Below are 16,940 nucleotides of genomic sequence, written 5' to 3' on the forward strand. Positions count from 1 at the left end.
TCGGGCGTACCGCTGCGAGCAACCATGCGCTGCAACATCTAGGGGTGCGCGAATATTCGACATCTTCGAGTATCGAATCGAATATCCTCCTATTCGATACGCTTAACAAATCAAATAATGTGTGTTCAGAATTACTCGAAACGAATCGAATGCGTTCTCAAGTGTTTGAATAGTTTTCAAATAACAGACGCGCAGTTCAAATGGGGCGCTCAGTATTATTCTTCGACGGCGGTTTCGAAAGCAGGGCCCACTCTGACGTCACGCAGTATGCTACCACGATTGGTGTACGCGTGCCGCACCGCGAAGCAGTCCACTGTTGTTGACGCATCCTTTGCGATGTTCAGACGTACAGCCTTCATCCAGGACAGAGCTACGTGGCAGCTCAGGTGGACCGCGTTCAATTTCTCCTCTTACCCCGCAAAATCCGAAGGTGGTCGTGAAGCTCCTGAGACAGTCAGGAAAGGAAAGGAAGCGCGCATAACTGGCTCCCTGGGTCAGCGGACACCTCAATCATGCTTTCAGCTACGAGGAGATAGTGACAGAGAGATGTGCACTCCGTACGTTGGCGTTGACAACGTAGTGGGGTAAACGCGGAGTTGGGGCAGTTGGAGGCCGGCTCCCATTGGGTAAATTGGCGTTGGCGTTGACAACAATGTAGACTCCGTTGATTTTGAAGAAACGAAATGCGCATAGCTGGCTCCCTGGGTCAGTGGACACCTCAATCGTGCATTCAGGTATGTGGCGGTGGTGTCCAACTGCAAAAAAATGTGCTTTCGTGCACTATTTCGTGCTTAGCATTGCTAAACCGCCAGCAATTTTTTTGGTTAGTAGTTAGTACTGGTCAGTAACTAGTACTGATGTCCCAAAGACATTTAGCTTGAAGTCTACTAGTCGTAAACTCTGCAAAGAGAACTAGCAGTATTAGTGACGGAAGGCGTATACCTCTGAGGCTAACAACAATTCTTGCATTTCCCACGACGCACTCGCTCGGTGGAGGCACGGATGAGCTCCAATGTCTTTTCTTTTGGTTTATGGGGGTTTAACGTCCCAAAGCAATGAGGGACGCCGTAGTGAAGGGCTCCGGAAATTTCAACCACATTGGGTTCTTTCAGGCGCGCGAAGGCAATCGCGTAATTAAGTAGATAGGTGAAATGAATACGACAGAATAGCAGATATCAACAAAAAATTCGCTGGAGGCACTTAGATATCTCTTAATTAAGCGCGGGAAGGCATAAACCGTTTCCGATTGACTGCACTGATTTGAATTTGCCGGGCTTGAATTCATTTCATGACAGAGAAGAGCGTGGCGAGAGGAAGCGGTGACGTCACGTTGCGCATGCGCAGTGCGTCGGCAGTTGTTGCTTGGCGGCGGATCACGCTGCTTCGACGTCCTTTCGTCTGATGTGACGTCATCATCCACTTTCCCCCGTTTTTGAGCAATTTTTACCAAAATATGTAGATCTTCCGGTGGTCTCAAGTACTAATTATGCTTAATTACACATTTTTCAATCCAATTTGACACAAATCCGGCGTTTTTCCGCCCATTCCGTGATAATCTTCACTATGCTGTGACGACTTTCGGTGGATGTGACGTCACATCGTTCGCGTCGCTATATCGGCGTCCGCGTTATATCGACGCATTTAGTTGTTTTCTTTTTTTTCGCTGTAATTTTCTGCAACTAATTAACTAATCATTCAGCAGTCATCAAACTTGGCGTCGGAGTTACACTTTTTCCACTCTGTCTGATGCTGCCATTCGCTTCCTCATATCCTGGTTAGTTGCCGCGTTATTCGTAGAAGACAGCGTTACACCGGACGTGAGTTTGGCCGCGAGTGTGAGCCATAAAAGGCTTTCGCCTGAATATACAGAGTGGGCCTTTATGGATCCATTTCAGATTAGCAGCGCAAATGCTCGAAACACTGGAAGAAGCGACATGCCTTCAGCGTTGTGTAAATGTTGCTTCTCCATGTTTTTGTGCTTGGTGTTTTTCACGATGCCTTCTTATTAGAAATGACAAAGGCAGTGTTTGCTTTGGTGGTTGCAGTTAGTGCGCTATTCTAATAGCGCCACTAGCTTTACCTGGCGCTTTTTTTTTCTAAGTATTCCCGTAGCATGCCCGTTTCAAGCTTCATTACGTTCCAGGGTTCTTGGAATTTCGACCACCTGGGGTTCTTTAATGTGCACTGGCATTGCACAGTACACGGGCCTCTAGAATTTCGCCTTCATCGAAATTCGATCGCCGTGGCCGGGATCGAACCCACATCTTTCGGGTCAGCAGCCGAGCACCATAACCACTGATCCACCGCGGAAGCAAAAAAAAAAGAAATAAAGCGGTGCCGTTGTGGAGCGCTCAGGGATAATTTCGACCACCTGGGGATCTTTAACGTGCTCTGAAATCGCACAGCACACGGGAACCTCTTTGGATTTCGCCTCCATGAAAACGCGGCCGCTGTGTGGCTGGGTTTGAACCCGGGTGCTCGGCTCAGCAACCGAGCAAGCTCACCACTGATCCAGGTCTTCATCTCTGTCCATGCCCAAATGCGCCCCATGAGGGCAGTAGTGAACGGTTATCGTATAATCACGCTAATTTAGTAACTTGTAATAATACCCTCTCGGGGCACTAATTAACGGGATTCTATTTCCTAGTCGCTGCCGGAGCACCCAGCTCAACTGTAGGAAGCTAGCTCAGCCTGATTTTCTTTAATGCGTTAGCATTAAAACAGTGCTGCGAACAAAAACCTGTCTGTCTGCTTGTGTACGGCGTCATTGAAAGCAGCGCGCTGCAATGCAGCCCCGCAAGTTGTCGGTCGGCTCCCGTGGCTCTTCTGTGACGTTCGGCGTTCGGCCACAGACGGACACGTGTCGCGCGTTCCAAGAGTCGCGTTGTGTTTTGTGCGCTGTAAAACTAATGCTACTGCCTCACTGTTGCATGAATACCATTGATCGCACTTCGTTCTTTTTAATTAGGTGGAATTACAATGAAACATGGGCATATTCCAGTAGTGTAGCAGGGGCAGGGGGGGGGGCAGTGGAGGGAAAGGGAGACGGGGCATACATGCGCATTAGCCCAGGGCCCCCGTTTTCCTCTATCCGGCCCTGATCCGTACTGTAGAAAGGAGGGGCAGGACGCCCTACACTCTTAGAAAAAAAGTAGTAGTACTTACTAACTTTGGGGTAGCAACTGGTTGTTACATATGTTACTACCCTGTTAGTAACTGCAGTTAGTGACGGGAAGGTTAGTGACAGTTACTAACCCATTGAGTTAGTAACGGCTGCTACTCGCAGTTAGCAACGGAAGCTAGTAGTATTTATTACTAAGAAAATGAATAGAAACTCGCATATGTTGCTAGATTAATCTTACGGTGTGCTGACGTGACTTCTCAAATTGATGCCTACTCGAAAAATAAAGAAAGCTTTATAATCAATTTGACCAATTCTCGAGTCCAGACAGAGCTGTCGGAGCCTGCTGGCCGAAAATCACACACTTGGGTTTAAGCTTATCGCGCATTAAATGTACAAATTATGAGAGGTGATGGCATGGACAATCTTACCGTGCGCACACAAAGGTTCAGAATGCAGGAAAAGCCCAAATCAGGAAGAGTCACACTCGCGCACTGCGCGTGCACAGGTAAATCTTTCTCAGTCTTATATACTCCGTAAATCAGACTCTCATTTACGGGCTAGTTGTTCTTACCGGTTGCGCTAAGATACCAGCGATAATTATCAAGTTGAGATTGTAGAAACTGTCTTGTCTGCCTAACTATATGCCCATGCAGAAGTGTTTAATTACAACACCAATTTACTGGCACGACAGTCTGTGTCAGTTAACATATATTATTTGACTTAATTTTAAAGTTAAGGGAACGTTACTAACTCGGTAGTAACTAGCCACCATAATTATTAATTATAAGTGTCTACGAGTGATACGCAAAGGGGACCTCATGCCGCTGAAGGGACCTAACCCTTAAGGTGGGACAAGTGTCCGGAAGTTTTCTTTTTTCGTTCCTTCTGTGGATAGATAAATGGTTTGCACGTGACGTCATCAATTTCATCCTTTTACTGCATGTATAGCTTCTAGCCTACAGGGTAGAGTCAGGAGGCGTTAAGTGGGCAAATAAAACTCATGTCACATGTTTAGGATTGTCATGCATGCATGTTTCCAGGCAACACTACACAACTATAAGGACATTGTGGGTCACGCCCATTCAAATCACGTGAATGCAGGAGTTAACTTGCGATGCGCTACTACGGTGATGCAGCCGCGTTGCTGGAAAGGATGCGTGATGCATGCTTTACATTCATGATGCTATGCACTCCTCATGCCGCCAGCCTTTGCGAGATCAGTAGGTCATGGTAGAAACAGCGCTGACACAACTCTCAACCCTTCTCAGATCAGCAGCACACGTGTCGCGTCATTTGCGTTACGCCAATCACCTTACAGCCAATCACCTTACATGCTTTCCTTGCAGGCCAGTTCCCGCCGTGCTGGCGCTACCGCGATGCCCAAGCGGAAGCGCTCAGATGAAAGCGCTCCCGTCCAAAGTGGCCAAGAGGAGGTAGCGGGGCCTAAAAAGGGGCCGGTGTCCGAAGAGGTTTACGTTCCTGTAGCGGTGCAAGTTCCCGAGGATGCTCAGGTTCCCGAAGACAGAGAAGTGCCCGCCGACGTCGAGGTGCCCGCCGACGTCGAGGTGCCCGCCAACGTCGAGGTGCCCGCCAACGTCGAGGTGCCCGCCAACGTCGAGGTGCCCGCCAACGTCGAGGTGCCCGCCAACGTCGAGGTGCCCGCCAACGTCGAGGTGCCCGCCGACGTCGAGGTGTCCGCCGACGTCGAGGTGTCCGCCGACGTCGAGGTGCTCGCTGATGTCGCGGGGCCCGGAGCCGTCGAGATGCCAGCAGGCGTCGAGGTGTGCGAAAACGTGGAGGAGCCCGAAGGCTTTGAGGCGCCCGTGGCATGGTCGCTGCCATTCGATAAGACGGGCGGTGTCTGGAGCCCGTATGGTTTAAGAGTCGACTGGCGTCGACCTTGCACGAGCCGGCAAGGCCATCTGTGCCAAGTCATAAGCAACTTGCCTGGAACAGTTTCTTCTGGCTCTTCAATCTGGAGCTACAAGAGGACGCTGCCTCACAACTCAGCCTTGTTCCGTCGAGTGACGGCACGAGTGTGGAGCACTTGAACATGGTGGAGAAGAGGCACCAGGCCGCGACACTCTTGTGCCATCTGCTCACTGAACACCGCTGCGTTGCACAGGTCACCATCAACGACGAAATCTTCGATGACCATGAAAACATGCTGTGCGGCGCAATTTGGGATAACCTGACGTTGAGGCGGGTGTCCTTGGAGTTGACGTCACCGAGGTCTGCTCTCTCTGGCATTCTTGCAGCAGCTGTACGGTCCTTGACACAGCTGGAGTTGCTCGAGCTGTGCGTGGACAAGCATGGGAACTTGCTTCGCGACCTTGCGCCTCTGCTCGAGGAAACTATTTCCTTAAAGACCCTCGTAGCTGTGGATGTCGTTAAGGCCCATGTGACCGCGAGCACCTTCTTATCAGGGCTGTTCCGAAACAAAAGCATCAGTGACCTGTCAATCTCGTCATGGATTCTGTGGGATATACAAATATCCCTCGCCGCCCCGCGCTGAGTCACGCGACGAAGCGCCGCCGCCGGGCGTGGGGAGAGGGGGGCCACGCGGCCACTCTCCTCACCCCCCAGCTTGGACGTGACGTCACGCCTACGCTCTGGCGTCTTAGGAACGGGGTGAACGACCCCTCTTGGTTGCAACCGGTTGCTCAAGGGGGGTGCAATGTCATAGGGGTTTAAAGGGGTGGAGACACCAAATTTTGAAGCTATAAAAAGCCTGCTATGGGATTCCTATGTATGCAAGGGCAGTCACTGCCAGTTGTTGGACGCAACAAACGTTTAAAAAATATTTTAATTCGGTTCCAAAGATTACCTAAATGCTCACTCTCACGACCTAGACCCATTCGCTAGCGCCATCAACCATGACATCACAAGGGGTGTAGAAAAATAAAGTTTTAGTGACGTCATACCAAAATACAGTGACGTACGATGAGCGGGGCACAGCCGCGTGAGCGCAGTCGATGCACCAGCGAGCCGCGTTTGCTGGGTAGCGAAAGGCCCTACCCAAGTTTTGTTAACCGCCACTCGCTCGGTTTGAGGCGCGCCGTTGCCAACAGCGTCGCAACGTCCGATTGCAGCTCGTTGCCTGCGTCCGGCCTGCTAGATGTCAACGGCGGGCCGCTCGCGGCAACAACGACGGGAAGCGGCAGCCAATGCGAGCGCGGAGAGCGGCAGCGTCATGATGACATAGGGCGCACTCCTTGGAGCCGGGCGGCCTGCGCCAGTCTTCGTGCCGAACGCCGGCATCTGAAGAACGCGATAGTATTGTTTGTTCACGTTCATAGCAAACCCTGGGATATATGAATATCAAAAATGCATCGTTTGTGACGATCGTTGGCAAATACCGAGTTCCTGGTAGAAGTGATGACTGCGATGCAAGCAAATTTCATCCCATAGCCGGTTTTGTGCTGCTGCTACCTGGTGCGGTTCGCCTGCCGTCTGCTAGCTCTGTTGCTGAAGACGTCGTGGAAATCGAGCATATCTTTTATTATGGGACGAGTTCACAGTAAAGGGGTGCCGAGCGGAGCACGTTTCTGAGCGCTGGCCAGTCCCGAAGCTCCCTCAGCTGCGGAGTCGATATCGAAAGCAGCTAGGCCTAGCGACGACTAGGGCAGTCTGGGACCAGCGCGCAGGTCGTCGGTCGGCGTTGCCGCAGGCAGTGTCGCTGCCGAAAGATCCACTTTTAGCACAGATGCATGCTGTCGTATCTCGAATCTAGAAAGCATCCTTTCTGGTGGCATGACTGTTTTTTATTATCTTGTGCGGACGTGAAGTACGCCGAGTCTGCCGGCCGGTAGGTCAGCCTGGATACCGTCTGCCGACGTCATAAAAGCGAGCTAAAGAGTGTTCTTGACGTAAATAATAAACCATGGGACAAGAAATGTGAAAAAAGTGTCATTTTTGAGGATCGCTGACCAATACTGAGCTGCTAGTAGAGGTAACAACTGTGATATGAGCAAATTTCTCACAACCGCGCCTAGCAGCTGCCGCTGGCGCGACGTCGGGGTCCGGCTCGCCTGGCGCCCGCTAGCTCCGCTGCCGAAGGCGTCGAGGAGATTGACCATACTATTATTTTATTGTGAGCTGATTCTGTTAACACTACAGCTATTTGTGAAAAGTAGGCCTTTTATTATAGCGCAGGCGACTTCCGAAGCGCCGGCCGCTTGCTAAACAGGCTATAGGCCTAGCGACGACCACGGCAGCCAGGCAGCAGCAGAGCTCGTCGCCCGGAGCGCCCGCGAGCGGTGCCGTTGCCGAAAGCTCCCAACATAAGCAGACATGCTTTGTCGCTGCTCGAGTATAGCTGGCAGTTCTGATAACAAGGCGATCTTGTCTTTTCTTGTGATATTTGTACACCATCCCAAGCAGCGCTCAGGTACTGCTGCACGGCAGCGAAGTGTGACACCGGTTGTGGGCGCAGCTTGGGTAGAGCGGCGCAGCGATGCTTACTGGCATTTTGCAAAGTGTTTCGCATCCTCACGCGAACCCGCTAAGGCGATATTAGCGTGCGAACAAAAAAAAAGTCGATGTCCTCACTCGTTGGAATCAGATCTGTCAGAATCCGAGCTGCTGGGACTAGACGTGCAGTTGTTTGTTTTCATATGCGCTGGTCAGCACGTGTGTGGGAAAGCAGACGATGCAGCAGTAGGTGCGTCACAACTTTTGTGGGCCCACGTGACCAAGCGAAGCAGTTGATCTTCCCCCTCTGTGACGTCACTGTACAACTCGGCGTTCCGAAACCGAAACCGAAAATCGTTCACCTAAAAATGCTATAATAAATTATTCACTGTGAATATATGAATCTTTGAGTGTGTATCATGCTTCCTGGAGCCATAAGAAACGTTTGCAACTAAGAACGCGCGAACCACAAATTTGGTGTCTCCACCCCTTTAAGGAGAGCTCACGCGGGAACAAAGGCTGTCTAGTCTCTCCTCTCGCCGTGGTGACTGCCCGATTGCCCCGCCGACCCCGTCTCCTGCCCGCGCCTCCCTGGATTATTCAACGCCGGTCGACGACGACCTGGTAAGCTGCTGAACCATATATTATCGGATAGAACATTCTTCCGCAGTGTGCTTTGCCTTGCGCTAGGTTAATAAACGGTTTCCTAGCGTACTCTGTTCGTTGCCTACTTCGTCCGAACCCGCCGTGGCTGTGACTTTGCGCCACGGGTTGGGGACACGAGAACGCCCGCGCATAGCTGGCACGGAAGCGCGCCTTCCCGGCCGGCTGCTCGCGGGTGACCCCATATCTTGGCACCCGAACGTGGGGCGAACTAGGCATTGAGCAGTGTACTTTGTTGGAGCGAACGACTGTCGACGCGCTAACAAAGGATGGCAGCTGATAGGCCTGACTTCCAGTCTTTGTTCATGCTGTCAGAGCTAGCGGCACAGAGCCAGGGCTCCCTACTTGACTTGCCTTTGGAAGGCGTAAATCTTGAGTGTTCCACGCGGAATAGCCGAGTTGCATTCCCGGGCGAGTCGGCAGGACTTAGGCCTGGTACGGAGGGCACCACATCGGGCACCTCGCCGCTCCGTGGTGCGAACAATAGGGCACCTACGCCTCATTGTTCGACGCCATCAGCGGCTGCGCCCAACTCCGGGGGCGTTAGTCCGCAGTCATCCGAGGTGCTCTTGCAGAACGCGATGCAAGTTATGCAGAGCTTAGCGGGTATGTTGCAAAACAATTTGCAAGCCCCGGCCCAGGCACCCCGTCTTAGGATAGACGTACCTACCTACACGGGGTACCATGACAGAACAGGGGCTAATGAGTACCTCGACCGTCTGCTGCATTATCAGCAAGCGACAGGAATTGCAGACGCCGAACTGCTCGCGCGTGTTGTGCCTGTTTCTTTGACGGAGCAAGCGGCCCGCTGGTACCGACTAACCGGTAACCGAGCGAGGACAATGGAGGAGTTTAGCGCAAGCTTCCGCGACGAATTCCTCCCCGCAAACTACGAGTGGCGTTTGAGGAGGGAGCTGGAACTCCGCACCCAGCACCCCGACGAGTCTTTGTTAGAGTACGTCCGAGCGATGGACGAACTGTATCGCCTCGCTGACCCTCGCGCCACAAACACGGAGAAAGTTGAGCGTGTCATACGACAAGCGCACCCGACTTTCGCGGCCTACCTGAGAGGAGGCAGGTTTAGAGACCTGGACGAGCTAGCAGCTGAGGCGAAGCGCATCCAGGGAGACATCCTCTCTGCGCGAGCGTATCGGCCGCCGCCACCTGCATCGCAGTCACTTGAGCCTCGCTGCGCGTGGAATGGCAGCTCAGTGCGTAGTCCGTCTAGAGCTGAAGCGACAGCACAGTTTGCTGACGAGAGTGTCCCGAGGGGTTGGGAATTGTCCGACCGCGCTTTGGACCCATTCAGCTACGCGCTGCGAACAGCACACGCTGCCGCAGAGCGGAACACCTGTAGCCGAGATCGCGAGGCCGACACGCGGCCGCACGAGCGGCCCCCACCGTCCGCACCGCGAGATCGAGATCGAAACGACCGACCGGAACGTGGCGACCAGCGCCTAGCCCGTCGGAGCCCGAGCAACCGCTGCTACAGGTGTGACCAACCGGGCCACTTCGCCCGCGACTGTGGCCGCCTCCCCGCCCGTGACCAAACACAGTCGGGAAACGGCTACAGCCACCGGTGATCGACCTTCGATCCCGCGCGGCTTACACAGAGAACCCCGGTTTATTAGCGCCTTTGGCATGTCGCGTAGGAAGTTCTGTTGACTTGCCAGCGCCGTTCATCGAGCTAACGATAGCTCGAAAGAAATTCACCGCGTTACTCGACACAGGGGCAAGCGCTTCTTTGTTCGGTGACGAAGTGCTAAACCATCTCCGCCAGAACAAAATCCGGTTGAGAGAGTGCGATACCACTTTTCGCCTCGCGAGCGGCACAGCGCAATCCAGCGGTGCAGCTAGGATAGTGGTTCGCTGGGAAAGACGCGTGCGGCGACAACGCCTCGTTCATCTTCCCTGTTTATCCGTTCCTGTAATTCTTGGGCGAGACTTCCTAGCCAAGACAGGCATTGTGATAGACATAGCCAGCGGAGGCTATCGAGAGCGCACCACCGGCGCCTTGAAGCTTTTTGCAAAAGCGCCCGCGGCCTCGCAGTCAATTACGGCTCCGAACGCGGAGCTAGCGGGGAGTGACCGTGGAAAATCACCCCCGCCGGCCCGGAAACAAGCATGCGGGCGGACAGTCGCCGCTGAGAGAGGGCCCACAGAGAATGTTGTCGCGGTAGAAAGTTGTTCTACCGTGCCAGTGAGGTCAATGCACCCTTTGTTGTCGGAGGTGAACAGCGTATCGGAGAGGGAGAAGGCACGTTTGTCATCTCTCCTCTACGAATTCAACGCGACATTCACGGACCGGCCTGGCCTGACTACACTAGTAAGGCACAGAATAGACACGGGTGATGCTCTGCCTTGGAAGTGCAATCCTAGACCAATCAGCTTGGCTAAGAGAAAAGCACTGGACGGCGCCTTAGACGAACTTATCGATACTGGCGTTGTTGAGAGGTCTAACAGCCCTTGGGGCTTCCCGGTAGTCTTAGTTCCAAAGAAAGACGATACATATCGGCTTTGCGTGGACTACCGCAGACTGAATGAGGTTACGAGAAAGGATGCGTACCCTCTACCAACCATTTCTTCCCTAGTGTCCAACCTAGGTGGGGCGAAGTACTTTACTACGCTCGATGCTAGCCGCGGATACTTTCAGGTTGAAATGGATGAGCGTGATAAGGAGAAGACTGCTTTCACTTGTCACAGGGGTCTTTTCCAATTCAAGAGAATGTCTTTTGGCTTGGTAGGAGCACCCGCTACTTATCAGCGCCTAATGGACCGTGTTCTGGGAGATGCGAAGTGGCACCACGCGCTCGCATACCTAGACGACATCGTGGTGTACTCGAAAACGTTCGAGGAACACCTGCGCCACTTGAGGGACATCCTAGAGAGGCTGAGGTCCGCGGGAATCACTTTGAACCCGAAGAAGGCGCAGATCGCCGCGACCCGAATAACACTGTTGGGGGTTCACGATCGACAAAGGCCGCATTCTGCCGTGCGAGGATAAACTCGAGGCTTTGCTTAAGTTTCCGTCGCCGTCAGATCTAGCTGGTCTCAGACGCTTCCTGGGAATGGCGAACTTTTATCGCCAGTTCATCCCAGATTGCGCGGCGCTGCAGGCACCTTTGACAAAGCTTTTGAAGAAGGGCGAGCGCTGGAGTTGGGGTCCCGAGCAAGAGGCTGCACTGCGCAACCTCACCAAGGTGCTCGCGGACACGGCTGAGTTGCAGCTACCCGACCTAAACAGGGAGTTTGTGATTCAAACCGACGCAAGCGACCTGGGCTTAGGAGCAGTGCTGCTTCAGGAGCATGAAGGCGTCCTCCGACCGGTAGCGTTCGCGAGCCGTTCACTGACGCCGGCAGAGAAGAACTACTCGGTGACAGAGAAGGAATGTCTCGCGATAGTTTTTGCTCTGCGGAAGTTCGACTACTACGTCGACGGGGTGGCATTTGTGATCGAGACGGATCACATGGCGCTCACCTGGCTGAGACGCCTCAGCGAGCCGAGCGGCCGCCTGGCGCGTTGGGCCCTGTTGCTGCAGCGTTACGACTTTACCGTACGCTACCGAAAAGGGAAGAACAACGCCGTGGCTGACGCACTCTCGCGAGCGCCTGTCCAGAGCGAGGAAGGTCACGCGACCGACCACCCGACAGAGAGAGAGAGTGAGGGTTTGTCCCCAGCCGTAGCCGATGTAAGGGACGCGGACCGACCGTTGACCCCAGGCGAGAGCGTGAACCACGTGGACTACGCGAGTTCCGTGGGGATCGCGTTCAGCAGAAAGGAGCTGCTCGAAGCTCAGCAGATGGATTCATTTTGTCGAAAAGTGTTCGACGGGCTCAGGGAGCCGGGCGGCCGGGCCGCCGCGCACACGGGGACAGCTGGTTTTGCTGTCGGTGCGGAGCGCTTGGAAACAGCTGGTAGTGCTGTGAGCGCGCTGGATTCTTATCTGCTGGATTCCGACGGCGTCCTGCTGAGGTATATCCCATCCGAGAACGACACAAGTGAGGCGTTCAAGGTGGTGATACCGCGGGTGTTGAGAGCGGCACTGTTACGCTACTTTCACGACTCGTGCATCGCTGGGCATGCAAGCGGCCCCAAGACTTACATTAAGTTGTGTCGCTTTGCTACCTGGCTTGGCATGAAAAGGGACGTAACACGCTACGCCCGCTCATGTCATGTGTGCCAAAGTGTGAAGCCCCGGGGTGGACGACCGCCCGGCCTCATGCAGCCGATTAACAGCCAGACTCCCTGGCAAATCGCGGCGTGTGACATCATGGGACCGTATCCCACGACACCGAGTAGGAACAAGTTCTTACTGGTGGTCACGGATCACTTCAGCAAGTGGGTTGAACTTTTCCCCCTGAGAAAGCTGACGGCACGAGTGATCATGGAGAAGCTGATGGACGTATTCACCAGGTTCGGTTTCCCAGAGCAGCTGATAACGGACAACGCGTCCTACTTCACTGCGAAGGTGTTCGTGGATTCGTGCGCTGCACTCGGCATTAAGCACAAGAAAACGACCACCTATCATGCTCAGTCGAACCCCACGGAACGAGTCAACCGCAACATTAAGCACATGCTTGTCGCGTACTCTGAGAGGCACAAAGATTGGGACTCCTATCTGCCGGAGATCGCGTTCGCTTTGCGTTCGACCGTTAACCGCTCGACTGGGTATGCGCCGTCTTCTCTCAATCTGGGAAGAGAGCTGCTAAATCCGATGGACCGGGTTCTAACGGACAGCAGGAAGACGCCAGTCGCTTCGTCAGCACGAGCTGAATACGCGACGCAGCTGCGCGCTAAGATGACGGAGGCCTTACACAAGGCTCGCCGAAACCTGAGCACCGCTAGGGCGCAGCAGAAAGCACAGTACGACCGCTCGCACCGGGATGTTCACTACGAAGTGGGCGATCTGGTGCTTCGGCGCCAACACGTTCTCAGCGATGCTAGCAGACAGTTCGCGGCCTCGTTGGCGCCGAAATGGATCGGGCCGTTTCGCGTGCGAGAGAAGCTTTCCTCGCTCGTTTACAGGCTCGAGGACTTGCGGTCGAAACCGACAGGCGGACCGGTGCACGTATGCGACCTGAAACGTTACGTGCAGCGAGATGAGTGGGTTCAGGACACAGCCCGACCCGCGCCGCAGTCGGAGAACGAGCGCTGCGATCAGCCGGCGAACTCCGCGTCCCGCTATAACTTGCGCCGTAGGCAGAAATAAAATCTGCCTGCGCGGACTAGAGCGAGGGCGCAGGCCGACACGCAGTCTCGTTAGATGCATGAACGTACGGGCCGCTCATGCCGATCAATGTTACGTAAGACTTACTTGCGTTAACCCTCATGACTCTCGTGAGGGCCGAACAGCTACGTAGCACGCGCTGCGGGAGTTGGTTACATCTGTGCTGACCTTTTCAGCGCAGATGGAAAAGAAGCAGGGCGCATCAGAACGACATCGTTCACGTCTACCAACTAGAAGCCACCATCCAGCTTCGGCAACGCGCCGCGCCCATGGCCCGCCGCTACGCCCAGCCCGCGACCTGAAGCCGCCTCCCTGCTGCAGCCAGGCGCCCCTGCCACCTGCCACATCGCGTCGGAGCTGGCCGCCTGCCGACTGTACGCCGCTGCACCCGCCTACCCAAGAACAAGCTGGTCAAAACACAGAGATCGCAGCCGTGGCCCGTTTACCACCTCAACCCTGAGCCCTCGCCAGCTAACCGGGCACGCCAGGGCAGCCTAACCGCCCGGTCTCTACCATGGAAGCGCCGCGGCCCTCGCCTCTGAAGCCACCTGACCCAGTCTCTGAGGGTGGCGCGGCCACGGACCTGGCCTCCAAGCAATCCAAGCCGGTGCCACGGAGGCGGTCAACCACCTTCACCGGGGCGGCGCAGCCGCGCGCGCTCGGAAGACTTGCAACCGGCAGCAGGTTGCCTTTCAACGTCATTATCTCGCGGGTGGTCAAGCCTTCGGACCAGCTGATCGGTGCGGGCGTGGCGCGGACATCAACAAGTGTACCAGCGGGAGCCGAAGAACTTCGATCCCTGGATGACGGAGAAGATTAAGTAACGTGGCGCCTGCTTCTCTGTCCGGGAGGCTTCTTAAGGAGGGGAGGATGTGGGATATACAAATATCCCTCGCCGCCCCGCGCTGAGTCACGCGACGAAGCGCCGCCGCCGGGCGTGGGGAGAGGGGGGCCACGCGGCCACTCTCCTCACCCCCCAGCTTGGACGTGACGTCACGCCTACGCTCTGGCGTCTTAGGAACGGGGTGAACGACCCCTCTTGGTTGCAACCGGTTGCTCAAGGGGGGTGCAATGTCATAGGGGTTTAAGGAGAGCTCACGCGGGAACAAAGGCTGTCTAGTCTCTCCTCTCGCCGTGGTGACTGCCCGATTGCCCCGCCGACCCCGTCTCCTGCCCGCGCCTCCCTGGATTATTCAACGCCGGTCGACGACGACCTGGTAAGCTGCTGAACCATATATTATCGGATAGAACATTCTTCCGCAGTGTGCTTTGCCTTGCGCTAGGTTAATAAACGGTTTCCTAGCGTACTCTGTTCGTTGCCTACTTCGTCCGAACCCGCCGTGGCTGTGACTTTGCGCCACGGGTTGGGGACACGAGAACGCCCGCGCATAGCTGGCACGGAAGCGCGCCTTCCCGGCCGGCTGCTCGCGGGTGACCCCATAATTCTCAACGGCGGCAGTCCCCGCTACGGTCCAGGCAACCCGCATATTGCCCTTGGCACGTACTTGAACCTGAGTCCATCCCTGAGATCGGTGTTTATAACAGCCCCTAAATATGGTCCAGAAGTGGATGTTTGGACCATCTGCGACGCCCTGACCACTAACAAGCAGCTGGTGATACTTAAGCTAGAGGTAAAGACGCTCAGGTTGGAATACGCCACAGCAATAAAGTGGCTTTTGTACAGCAACAAGACGCTCAGGTACTTCAGCTTCAAGTGCAGCTACACCGACGAAGGTGAGGGCTTTCGTCGACAGGAGTGCCGAAGGTGCCGCATTATGCACTTCGATGGCGACGACCATGTAGAGCCCTGGATATCCGCTCTGCTTGAGAACGACACGTCCATCACGGAACTGACATTCTCAATGCGGGGCTTTAGCCTCCTAGAGTGCCAGAAATTTTGTCGAGCGGTGACAGCGAACAAGCCGTTGAAGAAGATCATCCTTGAAGACCTCGGTCGCCTCTCATGGGAGATCTGCGGACTCCTCTTTGAATGTGGCCTGCAAGACAGAGTCACAGTGGACGGCTACTGCACGGTGTATTACCCAGACACAGGCCCTCGTCCGCTGGGCTGCCCCTCGGTCGCCGTGCCCTTCGGCCAATTCCAAACTGCTCTGGACCGAGGGACCGTGTCTCGTAAACTCACGCACATCATGCTACGAGTGTACTCGATATTGTGCGTTACCCGTGAAACAGATCCAGCTTCAACACCGATCGTTCAGGCGATTGAGAGAGCGACTTGCATCACAAACCTCGTGCTATGTCTGCAACCGCGGTGCAGTAACCGTTGCTGGAATGTGGGTGGACCCGCTATATGCGAAGCTCTGTGCCGAAATCAGAGCATCAGGAACCTGATCGTCGTCTTCCCGGATAAGTGTGGCTATAACATGGCACCGCTGGTCAGCCTACTCCACCGAAGCCGAACACTGCGTGTGTTTACATTAACGCCTCCCGCCCACAGAGATTTCACTTCATTCATTACAAAGCTCTCAAAGCGGGAGCTTGCGAATAACTACGCTTTGCAGGAGATGGCCTATATTTATTGTGGTCGTGAGATGATAAAGGAGCGCCTGGACATCCAAGACGTCCTGCATAGGAACCGAGCCTTGGCAAAGCGCGCTGCTCGCTTCGTCACCGGCACCCGTGTGAAGTACACTGCAGAGGCTTTTGGACAGATCTCCACCTGCCCGACCTTGGTAGACGAGCTTCAGGCGACGGCGTTCGTGGACGAAGCTCAAGCAAAGCAACTGATTGCTCGGTGCGAGCTCGGACTGCAAGACTTCACAGAGTTCATGCGCCTTGCAGGCGTAGTGCGTGACGGCGTAGAGTGCAGCGCCAGAGATGACGGGGCGACGCAACTGGGTGACCTGCCCGAACCCTGTCTGCGTCGCATCAGGCATTTCTTGCGCTTGAGCGACGTGCTTGTTTCACCGGAGTAGAATGGTGCCGTACTGAATGTTGTTCCCGTGTTGCTGTAAAAATCCGTGCTACATCTTTGCATTGTCCAAAATATCATGATCACTTCGTTCTGATATGTGCTTCCATTTTTATACCTTAAGAGCGAAAACTGTTTCTGTTGGTTTAGCCATGTAGACACGCATTCTGCCTTGAGATCACAGCGTCAGCCATAGGACCTTAAGAGCACTTAGCGAATTCAGTGCATATAATTTAATTAAGTGTTTTAATTTATTCTCATACTTTAAATTAAATTCCTTGGTCACCACCTGCCTTGGTTGGTAGGTATAAAAGTGGAGAGTAGGAAATTGCCCTCTCCGCGTTAGGGGCGAGGTGAGAGATGCAACTGCAAGAGGGAAGATTGAGAGATGATGAAAGCAACGGTTGGTAAATCAGATTTCGCTTATTCGCACTGGAACGCCGAGGCTTACTCTTACGGCTGACGATGGAGAATCAACGGTCACAAGCTACGCTAAATGGCTTAACCAAAGCTATGACAGCTTTCGATGATTAATGCGCTTTTGCCCATAATCCTAGCTGCTGTTTTACCCGGAGCTGTG

At 54.3% G+C, this 16,940-nt stretch overlaps 1 pseudogene; it reads left to right on the forward strand.

Moving 5' to 3' along the window:
- The first annotated feature begins 4,455 nt into the window (after positions 1–4,455).
- Positions 4,456–16,364, forward strand: LOC149328066 (uncharacterized; annotated as a pseudogene).
- The last annotated feature ends 576 nt before the right edge of the window (positions 16,365–16,940 follow it).

The sequence above is a fragment of the Amblyomma mixtum genome, chromosome 9 (assembly GCF_055824585.1).
Source record: "Amblyomma mixtum isolate Tamu chromosome 9, ASM5582458v1, whole genome shotgun sequence".
Taxonomy (NCBI): domain Eukaryota; kingdom Metazoa; phylum Arthropoda; class Arachnida; order Ixodida; family Ixodidae; genus Amblyomma; species Amblyomma mixtum.